We start from the raw sequence: 24,978 nt of genomic DNA, 5'->3' as shown, positions 1-24,978 counted from the left end.
CTGGGAAGATCCCACATGCCGCGGAGCAACTAAGCGTGTGCACCACAACTACTGAGCCTCTCTCTAGAGCCCGCGAGCCACAACTACTGAGCCCACGTGCCACAACTACTGAAGCCTGTGCGCTGAGAGCCTGTGCTCCGAAACAAGAGAAGCCACCACAATGAGAAGCCCAGGCACCACAACGAAGAGTAGCCCCCGCTCGCCGCAACTAGAGAAAGCCCACACACAGCAACGAAGACCCAACGCAGCCAATAAATAAATAAATACATTTCTTATTAAAAAAATCCCACTTTTATGTCTTTCTATTCAAAAGAGAAATTTTTTTCCTTCACCACCTCCTCTGTTTCACTTATGAGAATTTGGATCCTTGAATAACTTGTATAAATGAAAACAGAAACCTATTTGTGTGAATCTTACAATTAAAAAAATTATAAAAATAAACTCACTAATTTAAAATATTCAGGTCAGATGGATGGCCTGGATTATTTTACTCATAAAATGGGGCAAGACTCAAAAGGTTTTAGGGACATGCTGTTACAAGGTCTATAATTTGGTCACCCTCCACTGCCTATTTGCCTCCAACTTTCTTTCCTCCTCCCTTTCCCACTGGCTTCAGTGCTGGCCTGGGCAAGCAGGGTGACCACACGGCCTTTTCCTCAGAACACAAGAACTGTGCCACCCACAGTCCAATGGCTGGAGGCCAGGGCACTGCCAGCAACACAGACATGAGTTAGGCTGTGGCGTGTAAGAATTCCTGCTAGAGGTTCTTTCCTGACCGTTCACTTGGAATTGCCGTCATTGACAGCACTACGGCAAGAAATATGTGATATAAAAGAGTTATTTGTAGTGAGGTGGATGGACCTAGAGTCTGTCATACAGAGTGAAGTAAGTCAGAAAGAGAAAAACAAATACCGTATGCTCACACATATATACGGAATCTAAAAAAAAAATGGTTCTGAAGAACCTAGTGGCAGGACAGGAATAAAGATGCAGACGTAGAGAATGGACTTGAGGACACCGGGAGGGGGAAGGGTAAGCTGGGATGAAGTGAGAGAGTGGCATGGACATATATACACTACCAAATGTAAAATAGATAGCTAGTGGGAAACAGCCGCATGGCACAGGGAGATCAGCTCGGTGCTTTGTGACCATCTAGAGGGGTGGGATAGGGAGGGTGGAAGGGAGATACAAGAGGGAAGGGATATGGTGATATATGTATGTGTATAGCTGATTCACTTTGTTATACAGCAGAAACTAACACACCACTGTAAAGCAATTATACTCCAAAAAAGATGTTAAAAAAAAAAAAAAGAAATATGTGATATGGCAAGTCAGAAAACTTGAGTTCCAGTCCTGTTTCTTTCTAGATGTGTGACAATTAACATTTCTCCTCATCTGTTCTGTCTACATCACAATTATTATAAGAATCAGAATGAGACAATACAAATTAATAGTTTAATTTCTATTAGTGAGGAAAGAGTGCATTTGGTCTCATATGTATTTGGTCAGAGTGCAAATTATAAGACTTTGTGGAGGACAGCTTGGCAGTAATTATCAGACTTAAAAATGCCCAGAACTTTGTCCTGGATTTTCCTCTTCTGGAAATTTAGCCTCGGGAAATAATTAAGAAAGCACAGAAAGGTGTATGTAAATGGATATTTACCAGTGTGTTGATTGTAATAACAAAATGTTAGAAACAATCAACTATCCAATAACAGAAACTGATTAAATAAATTAGACTATACTGACATAATAAAGTACTATACAGCTGTTAAAAACAATGTTGTAAAAATAAAAAATATAGCTACTAGTATATAATGGTGTGTAAAATGTAACTATTAAGTGTACAAGCAAGTAAAAATTTTATGTATATGATCTACACACATCCACATGGGTGGGGGGATGGTATGAAACTAAACTCAAAGTGTCCAAAGAGTTTAACTCAGAGTAACAGATTTTATTTTTCTTCCATTTATGTGTCTGTGTTTTCTAATTTTTCTATAATGCGCATGTATTTCTATTATAATAAGGAAAAACAACTATGTTTAGAAAGCAAAATAAAGCATATGAAAACATGTTGTGACACTTGTTTTACAAATGTAAGCTATTACTATGTTCTGGTAGATTCTATAGACTCTACCCTTACGGTATATCCAGGGATCAGTACACTATATATACATATGAAAGTTAAAATGGCCTAGCCTTTGTCATCTCAATGATTTATCTGTCACTGTAAATTTATAATTGAAAAAGCTTCTCCTTTTCCCATGGCAAGAAACTGCTAAGCATTTAAAATACTGAAATACTTTGTAAATTTTCACTAAAATGAACATTCCTTTTAGTAAATATAATTGAGGTTAATGAAGAAAATGACAATCTCCAGGCAGAAGGTGATGGTAATGCTGCAAAAAGGGAAGAAAAACTGATCCATTTGTCTTTGTATAACAAGTTTGACAGCCTTTGCCCAGTAAATATACAGCACATAACGTTCTAAAATAGTTACCTCATTTGCAAATAGGAAACTCCAGTTCCATTGCTAGTTCCGGCAAAAACTTTCTGCAGAAACTCAGACATGTATAACTTGTCTGTGCTTGAATTAATTTGTCTATGAAATGAACATCATATTGGCAAAGCCTTTAAATGAAGCTTAGCTTTTGAATATAAAAAAATTATAAACCTCCTAAAAATGAAGTAGGAGGAGAATTTGGAAAAGGAAGAGAAGAAAGTTTTGATGGTTCATTACAGAAAATTTCATAGCCATTTCTCGATGAGATGCTACAAAATTTCTTTAATGAGCCAATTCCAGTGCTTAACTTGAAAAAACTACTCTGCTGCTGTTGCTGAAATTTGAATTATTGGTTTTCATCTCTGACATAAACACCACTATTTTTTTAAATGGGCCAAGTCTTTTAAAATTTTAGCTAACTTTAAATAGTACCTTTACTAAATAATACATAAATTTTTATTGAATTATAATTGACATACATTATTATATTAGTTTCAGGTGTATAACATAGAGATTCAATATTTTTATACATTATGAAATGGTCACCACAATAAGTCTAGTTAGCATGTGTCACCATACAAAGTCATTACAATATTATTGATGATATTCCTTATGATGTACATTACATCCCCATGAATTATTTTTATAACTGAAGTTTGTACCTCTTAACCCCTTTCACCTACTTCACCTGTCCCTCCACCGACCTCCGCTCTGGCAACCATCAGGTTCTTCTCTGTATCTATGAGTCTGTTTCTGTTTTATTTGTTTGTTTTGTTTTTCAGATTCCACATATAAGTGCAATCATGTGGTATTACTTCACTAATATATTACCCTCTAGGTCCATCCATGTTGTTGCAAATGGTAAGATTTCATTCTTTTATGGTTGAGTAATATTCCATCATATTCCATCAGAGAGAGAGAGAGAGAGAGAGAGAGAGAGAGAGATCACATCGTCTTTATCCATTCATCTATCATTGGACACTTAGGTTGCCTCCATGTCTTGGCTATTATAAATAATGCTTCAATGAACATGGGGGTGGATATATCTTTCAAATTAGTGTTTTTCATTTTGCTTTCATTTTCTTTGGATAAATAATCAGAAGTGGAAATGCTGGATCATATAGTTTTTAATTTTGGGGGAAACCTCTATACTGTTTTCCACAGTGAGTACACCAATTTACATTTCCACCAACAATGCACACAGCTTCCCTTTTCTCCACATTCTCACCAACTCTATTTTTGGTCTTTGGAAAGAGCCATTCTAACAGGTGTGAGGTAATATCTCACTGTAGTTTTGATTTATACTTCCCTGGTTATTAGTAATGTTGAGCATCTTTTCATGTAACTATTGGTCATCTGTATAGTTTCCTTGGAAAAATGTCTATTCAGGTCCTCTGCCTTCTTTTTTAATCAGATTTTTTTGTTTTGTTACTGAGTTGTAGGAGTTCTTCATATATTTTGGATATCAAACCCTTATCAGATATTCTAATGTGCAACTACCCAAATTATACAGCATTCATTTTTCAAAATAAGTCAAATACTGAGTTATATTTTACTGAATTATAAACTCATATAAATATATTGGAACACAGCTAATAAAAAGAAATCTATGTCTCCACCCAATATATCACATTTGGCTACTTTTCAAATGAAACAGTTATGTAGAATTGGCTATAAGACATTCTATAATAAATGTATCAGGTCTGAGTCTACTAAAAGAGCAGTAAATTACCCACTTTTAGAAGGTATATTAATATTTCAAACACTAGTGCAATATTTCTCAGTTTTTCCCAGTTCCCAGCAGATATCATGAATTTACAAGGGATAATGGTTGGCACTCACATTTCTTTCCTTTTTCCGTATTCTTTTTAGTCTATTATCTGTATTTTCAGATTCTTAATCAAGTAAGAATTTATACCTGCCATGTCCAACTCATTCTGAAAGGTGCTACAGAAAATACAACATAATTAAGCCATCAAAAAAAAATACTATAGACTACCGTATGACCCTGCAATCCCACTCCTGGGCATATATCCAGAGAAAAACATGGTCCAAAAGGATACATCCACCCCAATGTTCACTGCAGCACTATTTACAATAGCCAAGACATGGAAGCAACCTAAATGTCCATCAACAGAAGAATGGATAAAGAAGATGTGGTACATATATACAATGGAATATTACTCAGCCATTAAAAAGAATAAAATAATGCCATTTGCAGCAACATGGATGGACCTAGAGATTGTCACACTGAATGAAGTCAGAGAAAGAGAAACATAGTATGATATGTTTATGTGCGGAATCTAAAAAGAAATGACACAAATGAACTTATTCACAAAACAGAAACAGGCTCACAGATTTAGAGAAGGAACTTATGGTTACAGGGGCAGAGAGGGTGGAGGGAAGGGATAGTTAGGGAGTTTGGAACTGACATCTACACACTGTTATATTTAAAATGGATAACCAACAAGGACCTACTATATAGCACAGGGAACTGCTCAATGTTATGTGGCAGCCTGGATGAGAGGGAAGCGTAGGGGAGAATAGTTACATGTATATGTATGGCTGAGTCTCTTTGCTGTGCACCTGAAACTATCACAACATTGTTAATCGGCTATACTCCAATATAAAATAAAAAGTTAAAAAAATTAGTACACAGTATAAGGGTAAGACATAGACACAAAAATCTCTTGAATCAAGTTAACATAGAGGAATGCCATATAATGTTAAAGACAATATAAATAACTCACATTCAAAAGGAAGTTGAGCGCTCCAGTGCCCAAATTAGATTAGAACTGCATGTGAAAGGTACATTTCCTGGAAGATAATAGGTGCTCAATAAATGTTAGGGAATTTTGTTTTCCCCTTGCTTTCCCTCTTCTGAAAGTTTTGTGTATAAAGGGAGAGCTAAGTATTAAAAGATGGGTAAGATTTGAATAGGCAAAAAGGAATGGAATAGGCATTAATATAGGATATTGTTATGACAAAAGGTACAGAGGCAGAGTGACATATTCTGATTTAATAAACTGTTCCCTCCAGTTGGAAGGGAGGTGTTGGTAATGGAGGAATGGGATATACGTGTGGGAGTCCCATGATCTTTGGTATTTGGGCTTGGAAGTAGCCATCTATATATTTCTACTATCAACTGAATATCTATCAAATGCATATTGAATCTAGAATGAGTGTTGGAAGTTTATCAGGACATTCAGTCCTCTGCTACTCTTTCCTTGCCCAACAGCCCTCTCCAATCTTAATTTCCATAATTATCCTGCATAGATTTCATGGTTTGAACATTCTGATTTCTCTCTTACCAGTACTCTAGATTCTTCTACCCCCTTGTCTTTCCATAGCATCTGCTTGGCAAAACCCCACCTCTAGGTGAACTCAACTGTTTACTTTTTTTTTTAACATCTTTATTGGAGTATAATTGTTTTACAATGGTGTGTTAGTTTCTGCTGTATAACAAAGTGAATCAGCTATACATACACATATATCCCCATATCTCCTCCCTCTTGTATCTCCCTCCCACCCTCCCTATCCCACCCCTCTAGGTGGTCACAAAGCACCGAGCTGATCTCCCTGTGCTATGCGGCTGCTTCCCACTAGCTATCTATTTTACGTTTGGTAGTGTATATATGTCCATGCCACTCTCTCACTTCGTCCCAGCTTACCCTTCCCCCTCCCTCTGTCTTCAAGTCCATTCTCTACATCTGTGTCTTTATTCCTGTTCTGCCCCTAGGTTCTTCAGAACCTTTTTGCTTTTAGATTCCATATATATGTGTTAGCATACTGTATTTATTTTTCCCTTTTTGACTTACTTCACTCTGTATGACAGACTCTAGGTCCATCCACCTCACTACAAATAACTCAGTTTCGTTTCCTTTTATGGCTGAGTTATATTCCCTTCTATATATGTGCCACATCTTCTTTATCCATTCATCTGTCAACAGACACTTAGGTTGATTCCACGTCCTGGCTATTGTAAATAGTGCTGCAATGAACATTGTGGTACGTGAATCTTTCTGAATTATGGTTTGCTCAGGGTATATGCCCACTAGTGGGATTGCTGGGTCATATGGTAGTTCTATTTCTAGTTTTTTAAGGAACCTCCATACTGTTCTCCATAGTGGCTGTGGAGAACAATCAATCAACTGTTTACTTTTTCCATGAAACTTCACAGGTTTGGTTCAGTGTTGCATGGTGCAGGTGAGAAGTAGCAACTGGGCAATTTGCAATCGTAAATCTGTGATCATCACTCTCTGCTGGGCTCTCCAAGCTGGCTGTCAGGGAACCTACCAGGATTCCTTAGCCATGATCATTTCCCATGCTGCTTTAATCTCACTTCCCTCCCCTCAAATCTCTGATAGCTACACTTTACCTTGCACTTCCATCCCATAACCTTTCCCCCTACTCCACGGAGAAAGAGAAGTCATCATAAGAGAGCTTCTCAACTTCTATCTAACCTATCAAATCTACCCTTGTTTTCAACTCTCCGTTTCTCTTCTACTACTGGAAAAATAGCACTATCCATCATTGCATATAAAGCTAAACCCTCGACAAGTATGATGAAATCCATCCTAGTGTTCTCTGGGACGCTGATCTGTAATTAATCTCTCTCGTTTATTAAACCTTCTCATCAGTATTTAAACAGGCTCAAGTCTTATGGTGGGAAAGGGGGAAATCTTCTTCTTTCCAAGACCTCTTTAATCCAATGCCCTATTGCATTTCTACTCTTCGCAGTCAAACTTCCTGAAAAACTTGACAGTACTCACTTTGTTCCCTCACTTCCCACTTCCCCCTTAATTCACTGCAATCTAGTTTTCTCTGCCATGAATTGCTCTACCAGAATAGCTCTCACCAAAGTCTATGTATGAATAAATTCAGTGTACATTTTCAGTTGTTTTATCACTTGCCTTTCTTCAGCATTTGACACCATAGATTACTTTTTAAAAATAGTCTTCCTGTGGCTTCTATGGCTCTTCACTCTAGTGATTTAGTATAGACCTTTCTGATTCCTCCTTTGCAGTCTCCTTTACAAGTTTCTCTTCTTATCCCTATTCCTTAGAGAGTAAATATCAGCCTTTTTCACTATGCACATTTTCTCTGGGCTATCTTATTTACTCCCAAGATTCTAAAGTCCCCCTAAATCTTTCATCTCAATCTCTTCTATGAACTTCAGACCTATATCTCCAACTACTTCCTGGATGTCTCCAAATGGATATCCATGAGAAACCCAAATGCAACATAGGCCCCAAACTGAAGTCATTCCCCTCATCCCCCAAGTGGCTTCCCTCTGCAGGTTTCCTGTCTCAGTAAAGGCTGTCATCACCCAGCTAGCCACTCAAACCTGAACTCAAGTTCAAGTCTCTCTCCATCTCTCTCCATCTCTCTCTCTCTCCATCTCTCTTCCTCTCTCTCTCTCTCTCTCTCTCTCTCTCTCTCTCTCTCTCTCTCTCTCTCCCCCATCTCTCTCTCTCTCTCTCTCTCTCTCTCTCCATCTCTCTCTCTCTCTCACGCACACACACTCAGTCTACCACAAGTTGTACAGAATCTGATGCTGATTACCACAACCATCCTATCACCCAGTTCATTTTATCTTTTCAACCATTTCAGTGACCGCAACTGTTCAAAATCATGTAATCTTTATGGATCATTAGTGTAACTAAAATGATCACCTGTGGGGAGGTTTAAAGTTCTGGTTCTTTTTATAGAAGATCGGGGGGAAAATCTAGCAAAGGTTTCTCAGTTTCTTCCTCTCGTCTCTTTAACGATAGTGTTGGTAAGATGATACCCCCAATTTTCTCACAATTTTTTGCAGATACACATCATTAATGTTTGATCATGCTGACAAAACTGGGAGAAACACGTTTTCTTTCTGCAAACACAGTATTTCTACAGCCTGGGGAAATACAGGTTATTGCTGCTTGGCTGGCTGGCTGCATCAACTAGATATCTCTAACAGGCTGAACTAAAACAACCGAATCAATGTCCCAAATATCTGCTGGAATTAAGAGCAATAGTGAGAATGCCACAAGGAAATCTGGTTACTTGCCTGTTAACTACAAATCAACAACAGATCACCTGTGTGAGGCAAACTTCACAAGTGGTATTAAGCTTGTTTTTCATGGTCATACCTAGCTCTTCCTCAGTCTCTGCAGAAAGAGGTCCACACGCGGACTTGAAGTTAAAAGCCATCTTTCCTCTTGGTTAACATGCCTTTGTGGATGATATCAATTATTTCCTACATTCGGGAAAGACAATAAAGACAAAAATTAGTAAGACACCATGGTATAGATGCACAACTACATCTATACCTTGTAATGGGTGAGAAACACCCATTACATAGATAGGAACTCCTGTTTGAGACATAAGTTCATATATTTTAATAGTTTTTAGTACAATTTACATTAGGAAATGGCACCAGCTTAGCCAAAAACCCAAGTGTAATCCTCAATTTTTCTCTTTCCTTCACCTTCCACCTCAGCAAAACTTGACAGCTCACCTCCAAGCTAAGCTCTAAATCTATCCAATTCTTCCCCTCCCCCTAGCTGCACCCATCATTCAAGCCACCACCCTTTCTCACTGGGTCCATTACAACAGCCCCTGACGGTCTGTGTCCACTTTGACTTCCACTAGAATCTCTTTTCCATACAATCATCAAGTTGATCTTTCTAAAATGTAATTCAGATCATATCATTCTTGTGCATAAAAGCTTTCAGAGAATTTTCTTTGCCCATAGAGAAAAATACACACCTGACATCCTAAGAGGCCTTCTGTGAGCTGGCCCCTACCTAACCTGAGCTCCCTCTCTGATCTCACCTACTACTCTCCCCATCTCTCTGTGACCCAGCCACGCTTTCCTGTTCCTGAGACCTACCACTTGCTGTTCCCTCTGACTGGGACCCTTTGTTTCCAGATGCTTCATGGCTGTCTCCTTGTCTTCAGCTCTCAGACTCGCTATCACAGGGGCCTCCTCTGGCCACCCCATCTAAATTAACCACCTTCACTATCCATCACATCAAATGTTTCATTGTCGTTATAATACATTCAAAGGTCTGAAACAATCTTGTTCATTTATTCTTTTTGTTTGTTTTCCCATTAGAATGTAATTTCATAAGTGCAAAAACTTTTCTTATATTTCTCATGTTGAATTCCCAGTGGCTAGAACAGGGATTGGCAAACTTTTTCTGTAAAGGACCAGACAGTAAGTGTTTTAGACTTTGTAGGACATGCAGTCTTTGTTGCAACTACCCCAGCTCTGGTTTGTTAGCATAAAAGCAGCTGTAGACCATAGCTAATGGGAATGTGTCTGTGTTCCATTAAAACTTTATTTCTGAACACTGAAATCTGAATTTCATATAATTTTAACGTTCCACAAAATGTTATTCTTCTTTTGATTTTTAAAATTATTTAAAAACATGAGGGACTTCCCTGGCGGTCCAGGGGTTAAGACTCCATGCTCCCAATGCAGGGGGCATGGGTTCAATCCCTGGCTGGGGAACTGAGATCCCACATGCCACCACGGCTTGGCCTAAAACTATTTAAAACAAACAAACAACAACAACAACAAAATGTGGGAACGATTCTTAGCTCATGGGCTGTGCAAAAACAGGCAGCTGGCCAGATTTGGCCTGCAGGCCATAGTTTGACCGTCCCTGATCTGGAATGGCTGTTGTTACACATAGGAGGCTTGCAAAAAATATTAACTGTTTAATGAATAAATGGACAAGGAAATGCATTTTCCTTGTAAACATTAATAGACTTGCCATGGACCAGGAGTTAATATGATAACCCATTCTACTGCTTCAACCCTCAAGATGGATTTTCTCTGCTTGGTTGTTTTGATATTTGTTTACGGGAATCAGAATCGGCGTACGATGTGAAGTTCTTATAAGAACAGCTTGGACCTTTTGATTACTTGGGGTATAAAAGACCAACTAAATTGGGTTGGGATCTGTATTCAAGATCAAAACTTACACATTTCACTTCAAAAAGCTTAAACCCTATGATGGAAAAAAAAAGGTATTGCTCTTAATATATATACGATGAGTGAAATAAGAGTCATGAGTGAAATAAGAAAACCCTCAAAGATAATTTTAGAAAGATTATTTTTACCTGTTCCTTTAACTCCCTACTTTATATCTTGGGGAAGGTTTCCTAAAGAAAGTAATATTTGAGGAGTTTTAAATTATGGCTTGGACATGGGTCACGTTTACTCTCGTTAGGATTGTTTTCTTGTCTATGACCATGTTTCTTGAAATGCTTCCCTTTTAATTATACCCACTCAGCCCAAAAGTTCAAATAAATAAAAGAGATTATACTTCTGTTTCTAAGTTAAGATTAGAACAAACATTAAGTTGAAACAATAAAAGGGAAATAACAATAAAGGTAAAAATCTTTAAGAAGTTAAAGTGACAAATAAAGGATTAATGTTAAGATATTAATCATTCTCAAAAAAATGATTTCCCCAATAAATCAGATTAAATCCCTCATCAGAGGGAAAACACATACTGTCTTAAGGAAAGGTTTCAACACCTTCAACAGCTCCTGGCAGCAGAAACTGGGCAGGAACGTTTGGAATGACAGCATGAGTTTGCACAAGCGATCAACTGATAGCTCTAAAGAATATTGAGGTTCTGTTGGAAGTAACGGTTAAACTGGGGACTGTAACTTACTTTAGAGTAGCCCATTACTGTCTGCTTCTAAATTGTCACGTGTAAAAGTGAATCACAAAGTGGAGAAATTTTGAGAGATTTCTTGGGCTGTCTCTAAGATGTATTTCATAAGTCTCAATCTCATTCTGATTAATAAAGAAAGTGCACAATGTGGGGTGGAGTGCTTATTCTTCTGGAAACTCCAACAGACTATACCAACATTTATAGCCTTTATAAGGAAAGAAGAAGGAAGGAAGAAAGGAAGGGCAGAAGGAAAGATGGGAAGGTGGGTGGAAATGTCCTTTTCTTTGCAATCACTTTCAATCTGGAAAGTGATATGACGCTTTCTCAATCAACAGTCCTCATCTGGGTGTACTTTTCTAAGCTCATGCTTGAACTACTGAGAGCATCCTCAAGGTTTGCTCACCTTTCATTGAGACTGGAACGTGAGGTATCTGTATGAAAGCCAAGTTCTGAGTAAACCTGAGACGATTTACAGTTTCAGGTGGGAATCAGGTGCTACTCAAGACTAAACTAACCAACTAAACTTGGCAATTTTGCCTGGACTAAACATTTAATGTTACACAAATTATGAGGCATATCAGGAGTGGTGGGAGCTCCATTGCTAGAAAGTGAATTCAACAAGCACACAGCTTAGCTTTGTATACTTCCCACCTGGAACCCAGCCCCATGGCTAACACATAATTGATACTCAATAAATGTCTGTGTGCCATGTGGAAATATACCTAACTATAAGGTTGGTACTTTCAGGCTTCTAGAGTTAAAAGCTGACAGTCCCACCTGAATAGCCAAAGTAATCTTGAGAAAGGAACAAAGCTGGAAGCATCACACGCCCTGATTTCAAACTATATTACAAAGCTACAGTAATCAAACCAGCATGGTACTTGCATAAAAACAAACACATAGATCAGTGGAACAGAATACAGAGCCCAGAAATAAACCCACGTATATATGGTCAATTAATTTATGACAAAGGAGCCAAGAATATACAATGGGGAAAGGACAGTGTCTTCAATAAATGGTGTTGGGAAAACTGGACAGCTACATGCAAAAGAATGAAACTAGACCACTATCTTACACCATACACAAAAATTTACTCAAATGGATTAAAGATTTGTATGTAAGACCTGAAACCATAAAACTCTTAGAAGAAAACTTAGATGGTGAGCTCCTTGACATCAGTCTTGGCAATGGTTTTTTGGATTTGACACCAAAAGCAAAGGTAACAAAATCAAAAATAAACAAGTTGGACTACATCAAACTAAAAATCTTCTGCACACTAAAAGAAACCATCAACAAAATGAAAAGGCAACCTACTGAATGGGGGAAAGTATTTCCAGATCATATCTCTGGTAAGGGGATTAATATCCAAAATATATAAAGAACTCATACACACTAATATGTATAAAATAGATAACTAATAAGAACTTGCTGTATAAAAAATAAAATTAAAATATTCAAAATAAACTAATTTTTAAAAAAATACTCATACAAGTTAATAGCAAAGAAATAATCAGATTAAAAAATGGGCAGAGGATCTGAATAGTCATTTTTTCCAGTGAAGACATACAGATGGGCAATAGTCACATGAAAAGATCATCAACATTACTAATCACCAGGGAAATGTAAATCAAAATCTTAATGAGATATTACCTCACTATTTGGCTATTATCAAAAAGACAAGAAATAACCAAGAGTTGATAAGGATGTGGAGAAAAGAGAACCCATGTGCATTAGTGGTGGGAATGTAAACTGGTGCAACCACTACAGAAAACAGTATAGAGGTTCCTCAAAATTTTTTAAATAGAAATACCATATGATCCAGCAACTCCACTTCTGGGTACTTATCTGAAGAAAATGAAAAACACTAATTCAAAAAGATATATTGCCCCCCACACCCTGCCATGTTCTTTGCAGCATTGTTTACAATAGCCAAGATATGGAAATAACCTACATATTCCTTAATGTATGAATGGATAAAGAAGATGTGGCATATATATAAAATGGAATATTATTTGGCCATAAAAAAGAATGAAATCTTGCAATTTTCAGCAACAGGAATGGACCTCGAGGGCATTATGTTAAGTGAAATAAGTCAGACAGAGAAAGACAAATACCACATGATCTCCCTTATGTGTGAAATCTAAAAAATAAAATAAAAACCAAGCTCATAGATACGGAGAACAGATTGGTGGTTGCAAGAGGCTGGGGGTAGGTGCTGGAAAAAAATGGGTGAATTGGTTTGTTTGGTTTTAGTTTAAATAAGTTGAATAATTTAAAATAATAACATAAAATAAAAATAAAGACCTATCTACAAAAATTTAATTAATTAAATTTTAAAGGTCATGGGGGTGTAATGTACAGCATGGTGACTACAGTTAATAATGCTATAATGCATATTTAAAGTTGCTAAGAGAATAAATCTTAAAAGCTTCCATCACAAGAAAAAAAGTTCTGTACATATGTATGGTGATGGATGTTAACTAGACTTACTATGAAGATCACTTCATGATATGTATTATACAAATATCAAATCATTATGTTGTACACCTGGAACTAATACAATGTTGTGTATCAATTATATCTCAATTTAAAAAAAAATTGACAATCTCTTCTTCAACCCATCCTCGTCCAAATGTATCCATTAGGTGATATTTTACTCATATTAGGAGAAACTGCACGTATGAAACTCTGCATTGTGTATGCGTGTGTGTGTTTAGGTGTGTGTTTCCTTCACTGCACAACTGTTATTGCTAGACACAAACTGAGGGAGACAGAGCTAGCTGAGAGTTTCTGAGATTAAGACTAAAAGGCCTATAGTGGTGGACACAGGAAGCAGGCTTGGCCTTACTAAAATTAAGTATCTGTCTCCCAACAGAGGTGTGTGCCTGTCAGTTCAAGATGTTATGAGACAGTAGAGAAAATTATTGTGCTTTCACTGCCTGATGTTCCAAAAAAAAGGAAGACCTGATAAAACTGAAGCTATCTCTATATCAACTACTTGTAGCCATTAGCTCACTAGTGGAAGCATAGAAGGTAATGAAGATGATGTAAAGGTCTGAAACAAGAAAGGAAGTTCGAGTGGAGGTTAAGAACTTCTTTGAGTCCTTGCAGAGAATGGTTATCAGGGATTTGCAGAGGGAACACTTCCCTGATAAGAAAGTGCTTAAGAGCAATCCTAGTCAATTAGAATCTGTTTTCCTAAGACTAGAAGTTGACATTTTGATTGCAGTATAATTAAAATTATCTATAACACTTTGCAAATTGAATACAGAAAAACACTAAACACAAAACTAAGTGATTTGGAGAGAGAAGGAAGGAAACAGGGAAAAACAGACCAGAGAAAGTAGAGCTCTTCAACCCCTTAATTTACAAATGAGGAAATTGAGTCTAAGTTTAAATGACACAGAAGTTTACTCAGCAAATTAGTCTCTGGGGATCAGACTGGCTGCTAATGAAAGGAAATTCCAACCAAGGTGATATGAGGTCTAGCAGAGGTATTTTGAGCAGGCAGAAAGTCCAATGTCCTTCATTTATTTATTTTTCATAAATTTATTTTTTTAATTTTTGGCTGCATTGGGTCTTTGTTGCTGTGCACGGGCTTTCTGTAGTTGCGGCAAGTGGGGGCTACTCTTTGTTGCTGTGCACGGGCTTCTCATTGTGCTGGCTTCTCTTGTTGCAGAGCACGGGCTCTAGGCGCGTGGGCTTCAGTAGTTGTGGCTCACAAGATCTAGAGCGCAGGCTCAGTAGTTGTGGCACAAGGGCTTAGTTGCTCCACGGCATGTGGGATCTTCCCAGAACAGGGCTCAAACCCATGTCCCCTGCATTGGCAGGCAGATTCTTAACCACTGCACCACCAGAGAAGTCCCAGTCCAATGTCTTTCAAAGCAAACCCTATTTATATACAGAGTGAAGTAGTTTTGAGAGATACACACTATGTAAATATATCTTAAAATTCTAAAGCCAACCTTAAATGCCATTATGAACACAACATAGAGAAGGATAGCCCCACTCAAGGCATCCTTTAGGTTTACTCAGGTTATTTGTGCCATGTAAACAAACTGCCTTGGCAAAAATTAGGCAATTATCTGAAAAATAGACATATTATTTGTATAGTTCAAAGGGAAGTTGACCCAAACTACACAAATATAGTAATTACCTCCATTTTCTACTTCGCAGCCATGTATTATTTTAAAATCCCTGGAATGGTATGTGCTATTATTTTGATGACTTCACACACACACACACACACACACACACACACACACACACACACAAAGACACAGTGAAGAAAAATCTGTCTCCACCACAGGAAGGAAAAAGAAATGCCTGTTTCCATAGTTAACCCATGAAGGAAGTCTCCATTTCCATTAGGACCTTCTTGTTTGCTGTTTCCCAGAATGACCAGCTTCCAAAGTACTATTTACTGACACAAGATGCTCCTCCCAATAAAATGAAGGTAAATTTAAAGTTTGAAGTGGGCACAAGGGGAGGGAGGTAGAGAAGGAGAGGTGTTCCGCTGTTGAGGTTATTGTAATTATGGTGGTGAGCTAAAACACCTTCCTGTGTGTGATTATCAGCTCAAGTGTGGCTTGTTTTGAGAAGTAATTAAGATACTACTTACTTAGGCTCAGTGAAGTTTGTGTGACTCTCTTGGTCCTTTGAGTAAACAGATCTTTCTCTCTGTCTTTTCCAAATGAAAAAACAATTGCACTTATACAATTTATCTTGTCTCCCAACAAAGTCTTTGAATCTAATTCCTTGTCTAAAATGTGGTGAACTAACTACAAGGAAGGAAAAAAACTTCACACTGACTGAACTTAGTTTGGGCTGTGTTGGGCTGCACCCTGTACTGGCCCAGCTTCAAGACCAAAGTTAGAGCCCAGAGTCAGCGACAGAGACATCAATGGTTTTTAGTGGGTGGGCGAGCTTACACGTCTGAAGCAAGGTCCCCGAGCAACACCCCACCATGCGCCGCTGACGATGGACAGGATGTGACTGCAGTCTTCACTCCGAGAGGGAGGGGGGAGGTTACCATTTATAGGGGGAACTGACGTCAGGTTGGCTCATGGGTTACCAGGGAAACTAGCAGGGGGCAGGCCCCTCACCGCCCCTTTGAAAAGCTATCAGGTGGAGATGTTCTATCTAAATGTTAGAACAATCACCAGCTGGGTTGGGGGCAAGTATATAGGAAGGTCAGTCATGTGAGTAGAGGGTAGGTGAAGCAGGCGCTGGTCCAGCGAGGGATGTACAGAGAGCAAGAGAACAGACATCTAGGGTGGCCTGACCATACAGACTGTTACATTTTTGCTTAATCTAACTAGATCTCTTAAGAAGGGGGAATGCTATGACTCTTTGATATTTAATTTAAACTGATTTCTCTAAAGAATTTGAGTCTTTTTTCCAACTCAGCCATGCTTATACACACCAATTGTCAACTTACTAAGGTCACAAATGCCTCTCCAGGAAAGCGATACACTCTCCATTCCCATGTGGGGGATGGAGAGTATCAGAATCTCCAAGAGGAAATCTGTAATTATTATTAGCAGTAACCATTGTGTTGAGTATCTCCTCTGTGTAGATTTCCAGGGTAAATATGTAAGAACTTAAAGAGATACACAACTATAAAATGTGTCCTATTTCTCAATTTAATTGGGAAACAAGGCTTGTGCACAAAAAAAGATAAAAGCAGAACTAACACAATGCAAGGGGGCCAAACTCAAAGAAAGCACTACAGGCCATAAAATTTACAGGTGTTTACTAAGCAAAACATGAGAAGTTCCCAAGGGCTGAAGAGGTGACTGTTTCCTTATTTACCTTGATTCAGGGAAGCCCTAAGTAAGGTTTCTCAAAACTCTTTTAAACATGAGTTCCAGCTTCTACAGCATTTACTTCCCATCACTTAAGTGACTCAACTGATTCAGAGAAGCTGGGGTCAAGAGGGGAGGAGTGAATTTCAAAGTAGGGTAAAGATAGGAAGCAGTTTCCCTTTGTTTATGAATGACATCTCAAACGTACAGGATTATTTTTCGAAGGGTTTCTCTTCAGTCTGCCTTGGGCAAAAAGGCAGCTGGCTTGATGTTGCTTCTTTTCTCCCACTGTCATTTTCAGCATATGCTGTAGATGGATCCTCTCTAAGAATGTGTGAAAGTCACACCAGCTGGGGTCCCGCTAGGAACTAATAGATGAGTATCTGTCGTCCAGCAGGTCCCAAGTATGGCCAGACTCAGGAGAGTGAAAGAAAGTTTCCTTAAAAGAAAGCATGTGGGGCTTCTCTGGTGGTGCAGTGGTTGAGAGTCCGCCTGCCGATGCAGGGGACACGGGTTCGTGCCCCAGTCCAGGAAGATCCCACATGCCGCGGAGCGGCTGGGCCCGTGAGCCATGGCCGCTAGGCCTGCGCGTCCGGAGCCTGTGCTCCGCAATGGGAGAGGCCCACGTACCGCAAAAAAAAAAAAAAAAAAGCATGTGAAAACACCCCAAACCAACAAGCACTTGATGGGGCACTCAGAAACATTTCCTAAACTTTCCTCACTCAGGTCGTATCTACAATACATGAGACAATGCGTCTATATGAAAAATTAAAAGAACTATGTTTCAATCATCTAGTGTTTACAGATATCTGGATGACTGAAGTTTTCAGTTTTCACCCAAATATGAGATTGCAGTTTATAATATTTACCCAACTATTCACTAAATTTGACAATCTGAGGGTCTGGAGTCAATTTAACAGTGACAATTATTCATTTGAAAGAGTACACAGGTGCCACATAATCATACTGTAGATTAAGACATCATTTTCCAAAAAAAAAATGGAATATAATTTATAGAGAACTCTGACAAGAAGGTGGTACGATTAAGTGGGAAGACACATTGTGAGGACTCATCGTTGAGATTAAAGAGTGAAATGGAGATTAAAAAAAATATTCTTCCTCCTGTCAAGGACTGTTTGTTAGATCAATCTAATTGATTTCAAACTACACATTCTAAACAAATTTAAGTTCTAAGCATAACATTACTGAGTGCCAACCCCATCCCCGACTAGCTGTGTCATTCAACCTCCTTTGCTTTTCTTCTCATTTGCAGAATGTAAAAAATAGTACCATACTTGCTCTGACTACCTTAGAAGATTACTCTGGGGATTGAATTATTAAAAGAGCAGAAAAGTGCTTCGAAAAACTTTAAAAGCACTTTGCAAATGCTAAAGTTAAAAAATTTTAAATATAGCATAATTAGCCATCTAGCTTTAAAATTAAAAGAGTGTAGTATCATTAAAAAAGTATGGCTTAATTATAACAATATCTTTATTTATACCAAAGAATTAAATAGTAAGAATATTGAATTTTCCACTTTGTACTTACAAAATCTTCTTCATTGATCCAGAGAAGCTAAGGAGGTAAATGTGTTCTCACGTTCATCGTTGCTACTTGTTTTATAATATAGTCACACTCATATGCTATTTCCTTTCTAATTTTCTCATTTCCTCAGACTCTTCAAAATAAAATGACTTTGGTGTATGAAACTATCTTTAGAGAAAGTAAAATTAATATCGGTATTTTCCTTAAAAGTACGAATCAAAATTCTGAGTGAATTCCATGGATGATGTTGATAGTCATCTCAACTTTACCTCCTAAAAAAGTAAATGTACATATTTTCCTTCCCTAATTTTAAAATTGCTTTGTCATGTTAGTTCTTATTCTTGAAATACCAGTAAAACTATAAAGGATACTACTTACAATTATTCAGTTTTTTTTTTCTTTTAATGCCCCAGCCACTGGGCTGAGCCCTTTACCTGTTCATCATTTTATTTTATACTAACCTCATGTATATATCCTTACTGTACAGTGAGAAAAATGAGGCCAGAGAGGTTAAGCAACTTGCCCAGTGTCACACAGCTAGAACTAGAATGGGGTAGATCCCAAGTATATGGTGAATCCATCACACAATACTACTTCTCACTCTCTCAATCTTTCCATCTCAAGGCAGGTAAATTTTTCTTCATTCAATCAAGGTCATCAATCTTGGTTACAGGTAGTTGTACTTCTTCCTTAATCAGCTTTGTTCAGTGAGTCACAATGTTTAAGTACTTTCGAAATAAGCCCCAAAGTCACTTTTACCATCACAGCTGGCTGATTTCTCTTCCAACAGAGCCCTGGGGTTCTCTGAGCTGCTACCGAAATGAGGGATCATCATTTCTCAAATCAGAGTTTTAAACTAAATTAGTGGATAGAATTTTCTCAAGTCTCCATTTCCTTCAAATTTGGGTACCCGTTACTGTTTGTCTGGCTACAAGTGCTAGCAAATGACAACATGGATTAACGAGGTGCATGTTAACATTTACAAAAAAAATTAGGGAACCGTCCGTCCTGCTTAGCTCAACAGCTCGCGGTTATTCTGTGGGCCTGGGAGTTCACAGTTGTGATTAGGGTTAGGGTTAGGGTCTAGCTACAGACGTGAGATTCCACTGGCATGTGCCTCATGCTTCTGCTTCTCTTCCTCCTGAGAACCTTGCTCCTGAGCTCTAAGAATACTCTGCTACCATAGCGGTATCAAGATTCTAGTGTAGAGTTACAGTCTTTTGAAATGTTTGACACTGAAACAACACAGAAGACATCATCTCAGCAGTTAGATACCCCTTGTTTTTTTTTCTGTACTCCCTGTTTGCAAATCCAAGCATCAGTCCTATATTAAATCTGAAGGATCACTATATCAATGATCAATTTGAAAGATCTAATAATAAAAAGAGGATTTATCTGAAGTCTACCTGCATGTTTTTGAGGCCACTTCCTCCATCCACCAACATTCAAAAGATACAGGCGGTATTCAGTCCTTGAGTTACTAACAGCTTCTCTGTGCTGATGAAAACCGGTTTCATGTCCCACCTTTAACTGTAGAACCAGTTAAAACTAAGCTCAGTGTCCAAAGATGATACCAAAGTAAGACCGAGTATTTCTTCAAAGCGTCCAGTATTCCCCATAGTAAATACTGATATAGAGATACTTTCATAAGCTTTCCCCCAGATGGTTACTTTCCAAGGAACTTTGAGAGCAGAGGACAAAACAAATATGTCTTCTGTTAGTAAAGCCCGGTCCAAGTTTGAAGCTGAAAACTTTTAATTAACATAATAAAATTCTGCAAATACTACCAAGATTGAAAACTGAATCTATATACTTTTGGTTAAATGGCTTTATACCTAGTTTTTGTTCTATTCTGTTTTGTTTCCCATAAAGGCCAGGTCCTTATGGGTAACATGGAAACCAGTGAAGAATGAAAACATATAGAAGTTGTTGGTTGAATGGATGGAAATTATTCTACCATGAGATAAGAATGGGCATTTAGGGAAACCCCAACCAAAATTAACAGAAGACCCCTGAAAGCAGAGGGGCTAAGTATGAGGGACTAGTCAGAAAAGATAAAAGTAGCCTCTAAATGGTGAAATGAGTATCAGTTGTGGAGGACAGTCCTCCACTCGGTTCTGCCAGGAACAGTTCCTATTTACCCTTGTCACCGTTCGTCTTAAACTTGACAGAGTTGTATACCTTGGTGTTACTCAGGAGGTAATAAGCTTCATTTTACCAAGATTTTCAACAGCATGCAAGTGTAGTTCTTGCACTCTTCAATCCTCTTGGGACTAACTTGAGCTACGCAAGGCTTAGCAGCAGGAAGCATGTAAAAATTTCATCCCAAATCTTTGACAGCTTCAGAAGCTGGTGTTTTTGCTTTAGGATGTCCAAAACAATTCTGGAACTTTATAATTGAAGAAGCTAACTCTAAGACTTTGACATATTTTGAAAAGTGAAAAAGTCCGATTTTTCTTCTTGCCTGCTTCCTCCAGATCAGGACAGAAAGTCTTTATATAAAACCAGCAAACTTGGTCTTCATAGGATTTCCACAGGCAGTGGGAGACCCACTTGTCCACAAAGCTGAGAGCCTCCAAGAGTAGGTGTGCAAGCCAGCAGTCCTCATATCCACAGACTCGGTCCTTCCCCAGAAGGCAAGTAAACACGCAGGGGGGTAGAGCTGCAATTCCCATGAGGCGAGGCCACTGGTTAGAGTTTCCAGAAGCCGCCAGCAGCTCCCCACCACTTCCCTGCTCTGCCGTCCTTCAGCCCCAGGGGAAAAGTGAAAAGGGCTCTGCTTACCAGTCAAACCACACAGACAAATACCAACTGCTCACAGGGCAGTCCAGCCCCACCTGCAAGAGAACAGCTGGTCCCTTAAAGAGCAGAACACCAAGAAACTAATAATACAGGCAGGCCCCAGCTAGAAAGTTGTTTGTTTGAATTTCCCTGTGGGGAGGGACAGTGGTTATTACACTGCTATACAATAATACTGAGAATGGCCAGCTAATATTTATTAAGCACTTTCTATAAGTCAGATACTCTTCAGAGCAGCTTTACATATTATAATTCATTTACTCTTCATAACAATCCTATGAGGTGAAGAAGTCTTTTTGTCCCCATTTAATACAAGAGGAAACAGACCCAGCATGTCCAGAAGCTGCTTGGCACGTGACAGTCTTGAGATAAATATTTGCTAATTGAAGCTAAAAAAGTAAGAGATCACCACTCCATATAAATAATGTCATAAATAGGAGGATAAATTCCAAGACCAGCAGACAAAATCTATTCAACCCATTTGCATCTTTTTATTATGAATTTAACACCATTTCATTTAAACCTAATAATCATTATAACATTGTTTGTATAGGGAAATTCTTTCCAAATTCCAGCTTGTGGCACTCTTCAACACTTTTCTTATTGAGCAGCTACTTTCTGAAGGAATATTAGTGCCAAGGAAAGATATAAAGCTGAGCCAGGAGCATACCTACCATTTAGAAATTTCTACCCCGCCCCGCCGCCAGGAACAGAGCGGGTACTTTCTAGAGGGACTGCCTGGCTGGGGCTGGAAAGGCGATAAATCTTTTTGGACACAATGCCCATTCTCTCAGCACCTCAGATGCTCGCATACCCTTCCAACAGAGCCCTGGGGTTCTCTGAGCTGCTACCGAAATGAGGGATCATCATTTCTCAAATCAGAGTTTTAAACTAAATTAGTGGATAGAATTTTCTCAAGTCTCCATTTCCTTCAAATTTGGGTACCCGTTACTGTTTGTCTGGCTACAAGTGCTAGCAAATGACAACATGGATTAACGAGGTGCATGTTAACATTTACAAAAAAAATTAGGGAACCGTCCGTCCTGCTTAGCTCAACAGCTCGCGGTTATTCTGTGGGCCTGGGAGTTCACAGTTGTGATTTTACAGTACATATACAGATTTAAGTAGTTATGTTTTCGGCTCTTAAGATCAATTCTAGTTTCTGTAGTGACATAAAAGGGATCAGCATTCCATGTGTTCCTCAGTGGCATCCACCACCTAAACGGGTTTGAGGATTCCCGAACTCTACATCCCTTGGTTGGATCACCCCGTGACTCCACCCCACCTTCGTATACCAGAGTTTTCCCACCCTAAACTGTGAGCTCTGTGAGGTTGGGGCCATCTCTTGTTTATCTTTGTACCTCCAGGGGCACCAAGAGTTAGGGATTAATAGTCATAGTAAATGTACAATAAGTTTTACTGAAGTTAAATTAATCCCTGTGTAGGTGAGCAATCAAGGTGCTAAACTTGGCTTCCCCTCCCATCCTCTCCATCTACAGAAGGCTGCCCAAGTCACAGATTTGAACACGGCCTGCTTGAGAGCTACTTCTTAATGTTAATAACAACAAAATGTTAAAACAAAGACTACCACTGGGCTTCAACATCTAACTTTGGGTTAACTCAGTTCAGTTCCTATTTATTAGTTTTTCTAAACATACATGTACACTCATTAGGTAAATCTGTTAAACTTCAACCAAGACCCAACAACCAACAAAAGTTTCTAAGTAAACCAACATCCTTCTCTGCTGAATACTTAGGTAAAATATCAACTGAAAATAAGTAAAACTGGAAGTTTTATTCTAATATTCTAGTAACCCGTTTTCAGTGTATCATTTTACAGCCAATGCAAATTCAACCTAATATTCTATCACTATCCAGCTGACAGAAATGTGCTGCAAAAATCTTTAATCACCAAGAAAGCTTGATTATATATCCACTACCCACTAATTTTAAAAAATCAATTTTAAACATTTTAGAAAGATTTTCAACAAAAGTTGGAAACAGGATCTTTTTCTTTCAGTTAAGCCTCTGTCAATCAAAAACAAAGAAGAAGTAAATAACAAGAATCCCCCAATTCCTTGAAAATTCTGCTTCACTGAGGTTTTATTGCATATGGAAATTTTTGTAGTAAGAAATAAATAATGAAATAATTATACTCTTGGCAAAAGATCTGCTGGGAAATTCCTTTTAAATGGCAATTTCTCTGCTGAATTTAAAATGTAATTTCTTTTTTTTTTTTTTTTTAAACCCCACATTTGTTTATCTATTTATTTTTGGCTGTGTTGGGTCTTCGTTTCTGTGCGAGGGCTTTTCTCCAGTTGCGGCGATCGGAGGCCACTCTTCATAGTGGTGCGTGGGCCTCTCACTATCGCGGCCTCTCTTGTTGTGGGGCACAGGCTCCAGACGCGCAGGCTCAGTAGTTGTGGCTCACGGGCCTAGTTGCTCCGCAGCATGTGGGATCTTCCCAGACCAGGGCTCGAACCCGTGTCCCCTGCATTGGCGGGCAGATTCTCAACCACTGCGCCACCAGGGAAGCCCCTAAAATGTAATTTGATTTACAAAAGTATGATTTTCAAATTCGGTCAAAATCCATCTGTTGTATGAAGTACACCCAGCTGGTTTACTTCTTGTGTGGGGAGACCCTGCTGTACCCCTTCCAAAGGTACATCTGCAGCCAAAGAATAACTTAGATCCTAGGAAAAATCTGCCTCAATTACATTTTTTTTGGAGAAACAGATAAGATTTTCTTTTTCTCTCTGCATTTGGAATTGGCTACTATCTCATTTTAAAGAGCTTGTTCTCAAAGCAACTATGACACAGGAAGGAGGAAGGGGGAGTGGCACCTGCAAACCAAAACAAACAGGAGTCCTGAGGCTTCCTGCCATACAGGGGACACTGCTTGGTTTCCGTAGCCAGGCTGGCCTGACCAGCTTCAGCTGGCTGCCTGGAGCTTTGGGAGCCACAGACTGTGTTTGTTGATAAGTATACGCATCATTGCTTATCAAACGCGCATCCTTTTTTCAACGTGCAGAATATTCCCGTATGGCATGCAAGTTCTGTGTTGGAAATATCCCCAAACGGATGTGAGCAGGCATTCCCAGGGAGCTGATTCTTTCTTTATTATACCCAATTATCCATTCACAGTCTTGTTGACGTTGCTTGTAACTGACTCCCTGGTGATGATTGTATTGTTATGTTTCTTGACACAATGGATGCAGAGATCCATTGATCTGGTTTAAGACTAAATCCCTGGTTCAAACATGGAACTCAGAATGAGGTTTTCCCTCTCAAACTTTAGCATGCATGAAAATCACCAGGAAAGCTTTTTAAAACCAGATTGCTGGGCTTCCCTGGTGGTGCAGTGGTTGAGAGTCCGCCTGCCGATGCAGGGAACACGGGTTCGTGCCCCGGTCCGCGAAGATTCCCACATGCCGCGGAGCGGCTGGGCCCGTGAGCCATGGCCGCTGAGACTACGCGTCCGGAGCCTGTGCTCTGCAACGGGAGAGGCCACAACAGTGAGAGGCCTGCGTACCGCAAAAAAAAACAAAAAACAAAACCAGATTGCTGGGCCCAACCCCCAGAGCTTCTGATTCAGTTGGTCTGGATTGGGGTCCAGAAATTTGCATTTCTGACAAGTTCCCAG

General features: G+C 38.9%; 1 long non-coding RNA gene across 1 annotated transcript in view; it reads right to left on the bottom strand.

The window, feature by feature from the left end:
• The window catches only part of LOC112407391 (uncharacterized), a 442,104-nt gene that overhangs the window by 267,074 nt on the left and 150,052 nt on the right, over positions 1-24,978 (bottom strand). Inside the window, exon 6 of the long non-coding RNA XR_003004736.1 lies at positions 8,641-8,747. This is a non-coding gene — a long non-coding RNA (uncharacterized LOC112407391). The remainder of the gene's footprint in view (positions 1-8,640; positions 8,748-24,978) is intronic.

This window comes from Neophocaena asiaeorientalis, unplaced genomic scaffold (genome assembly GCF_003031525.2).
Source record: "Neophocaena asiaeorientalis asiaeorientalis breed wild unplaced genomic scaffold, Neophocaena_asiaeorientalis_V1.1 scaffold125, whole genome shotgun sequence".
Classification (NCBI taxonomy): Eukaryota; Metazoa; Chordata; class Mammalia; order Artiodactyla; family Phocoenidae; genus Neophocaena; species Neophocaena asiaeorientalis.
This window is presented reverse-complemented; position numbering and strand designations above follow the sequence as displayed.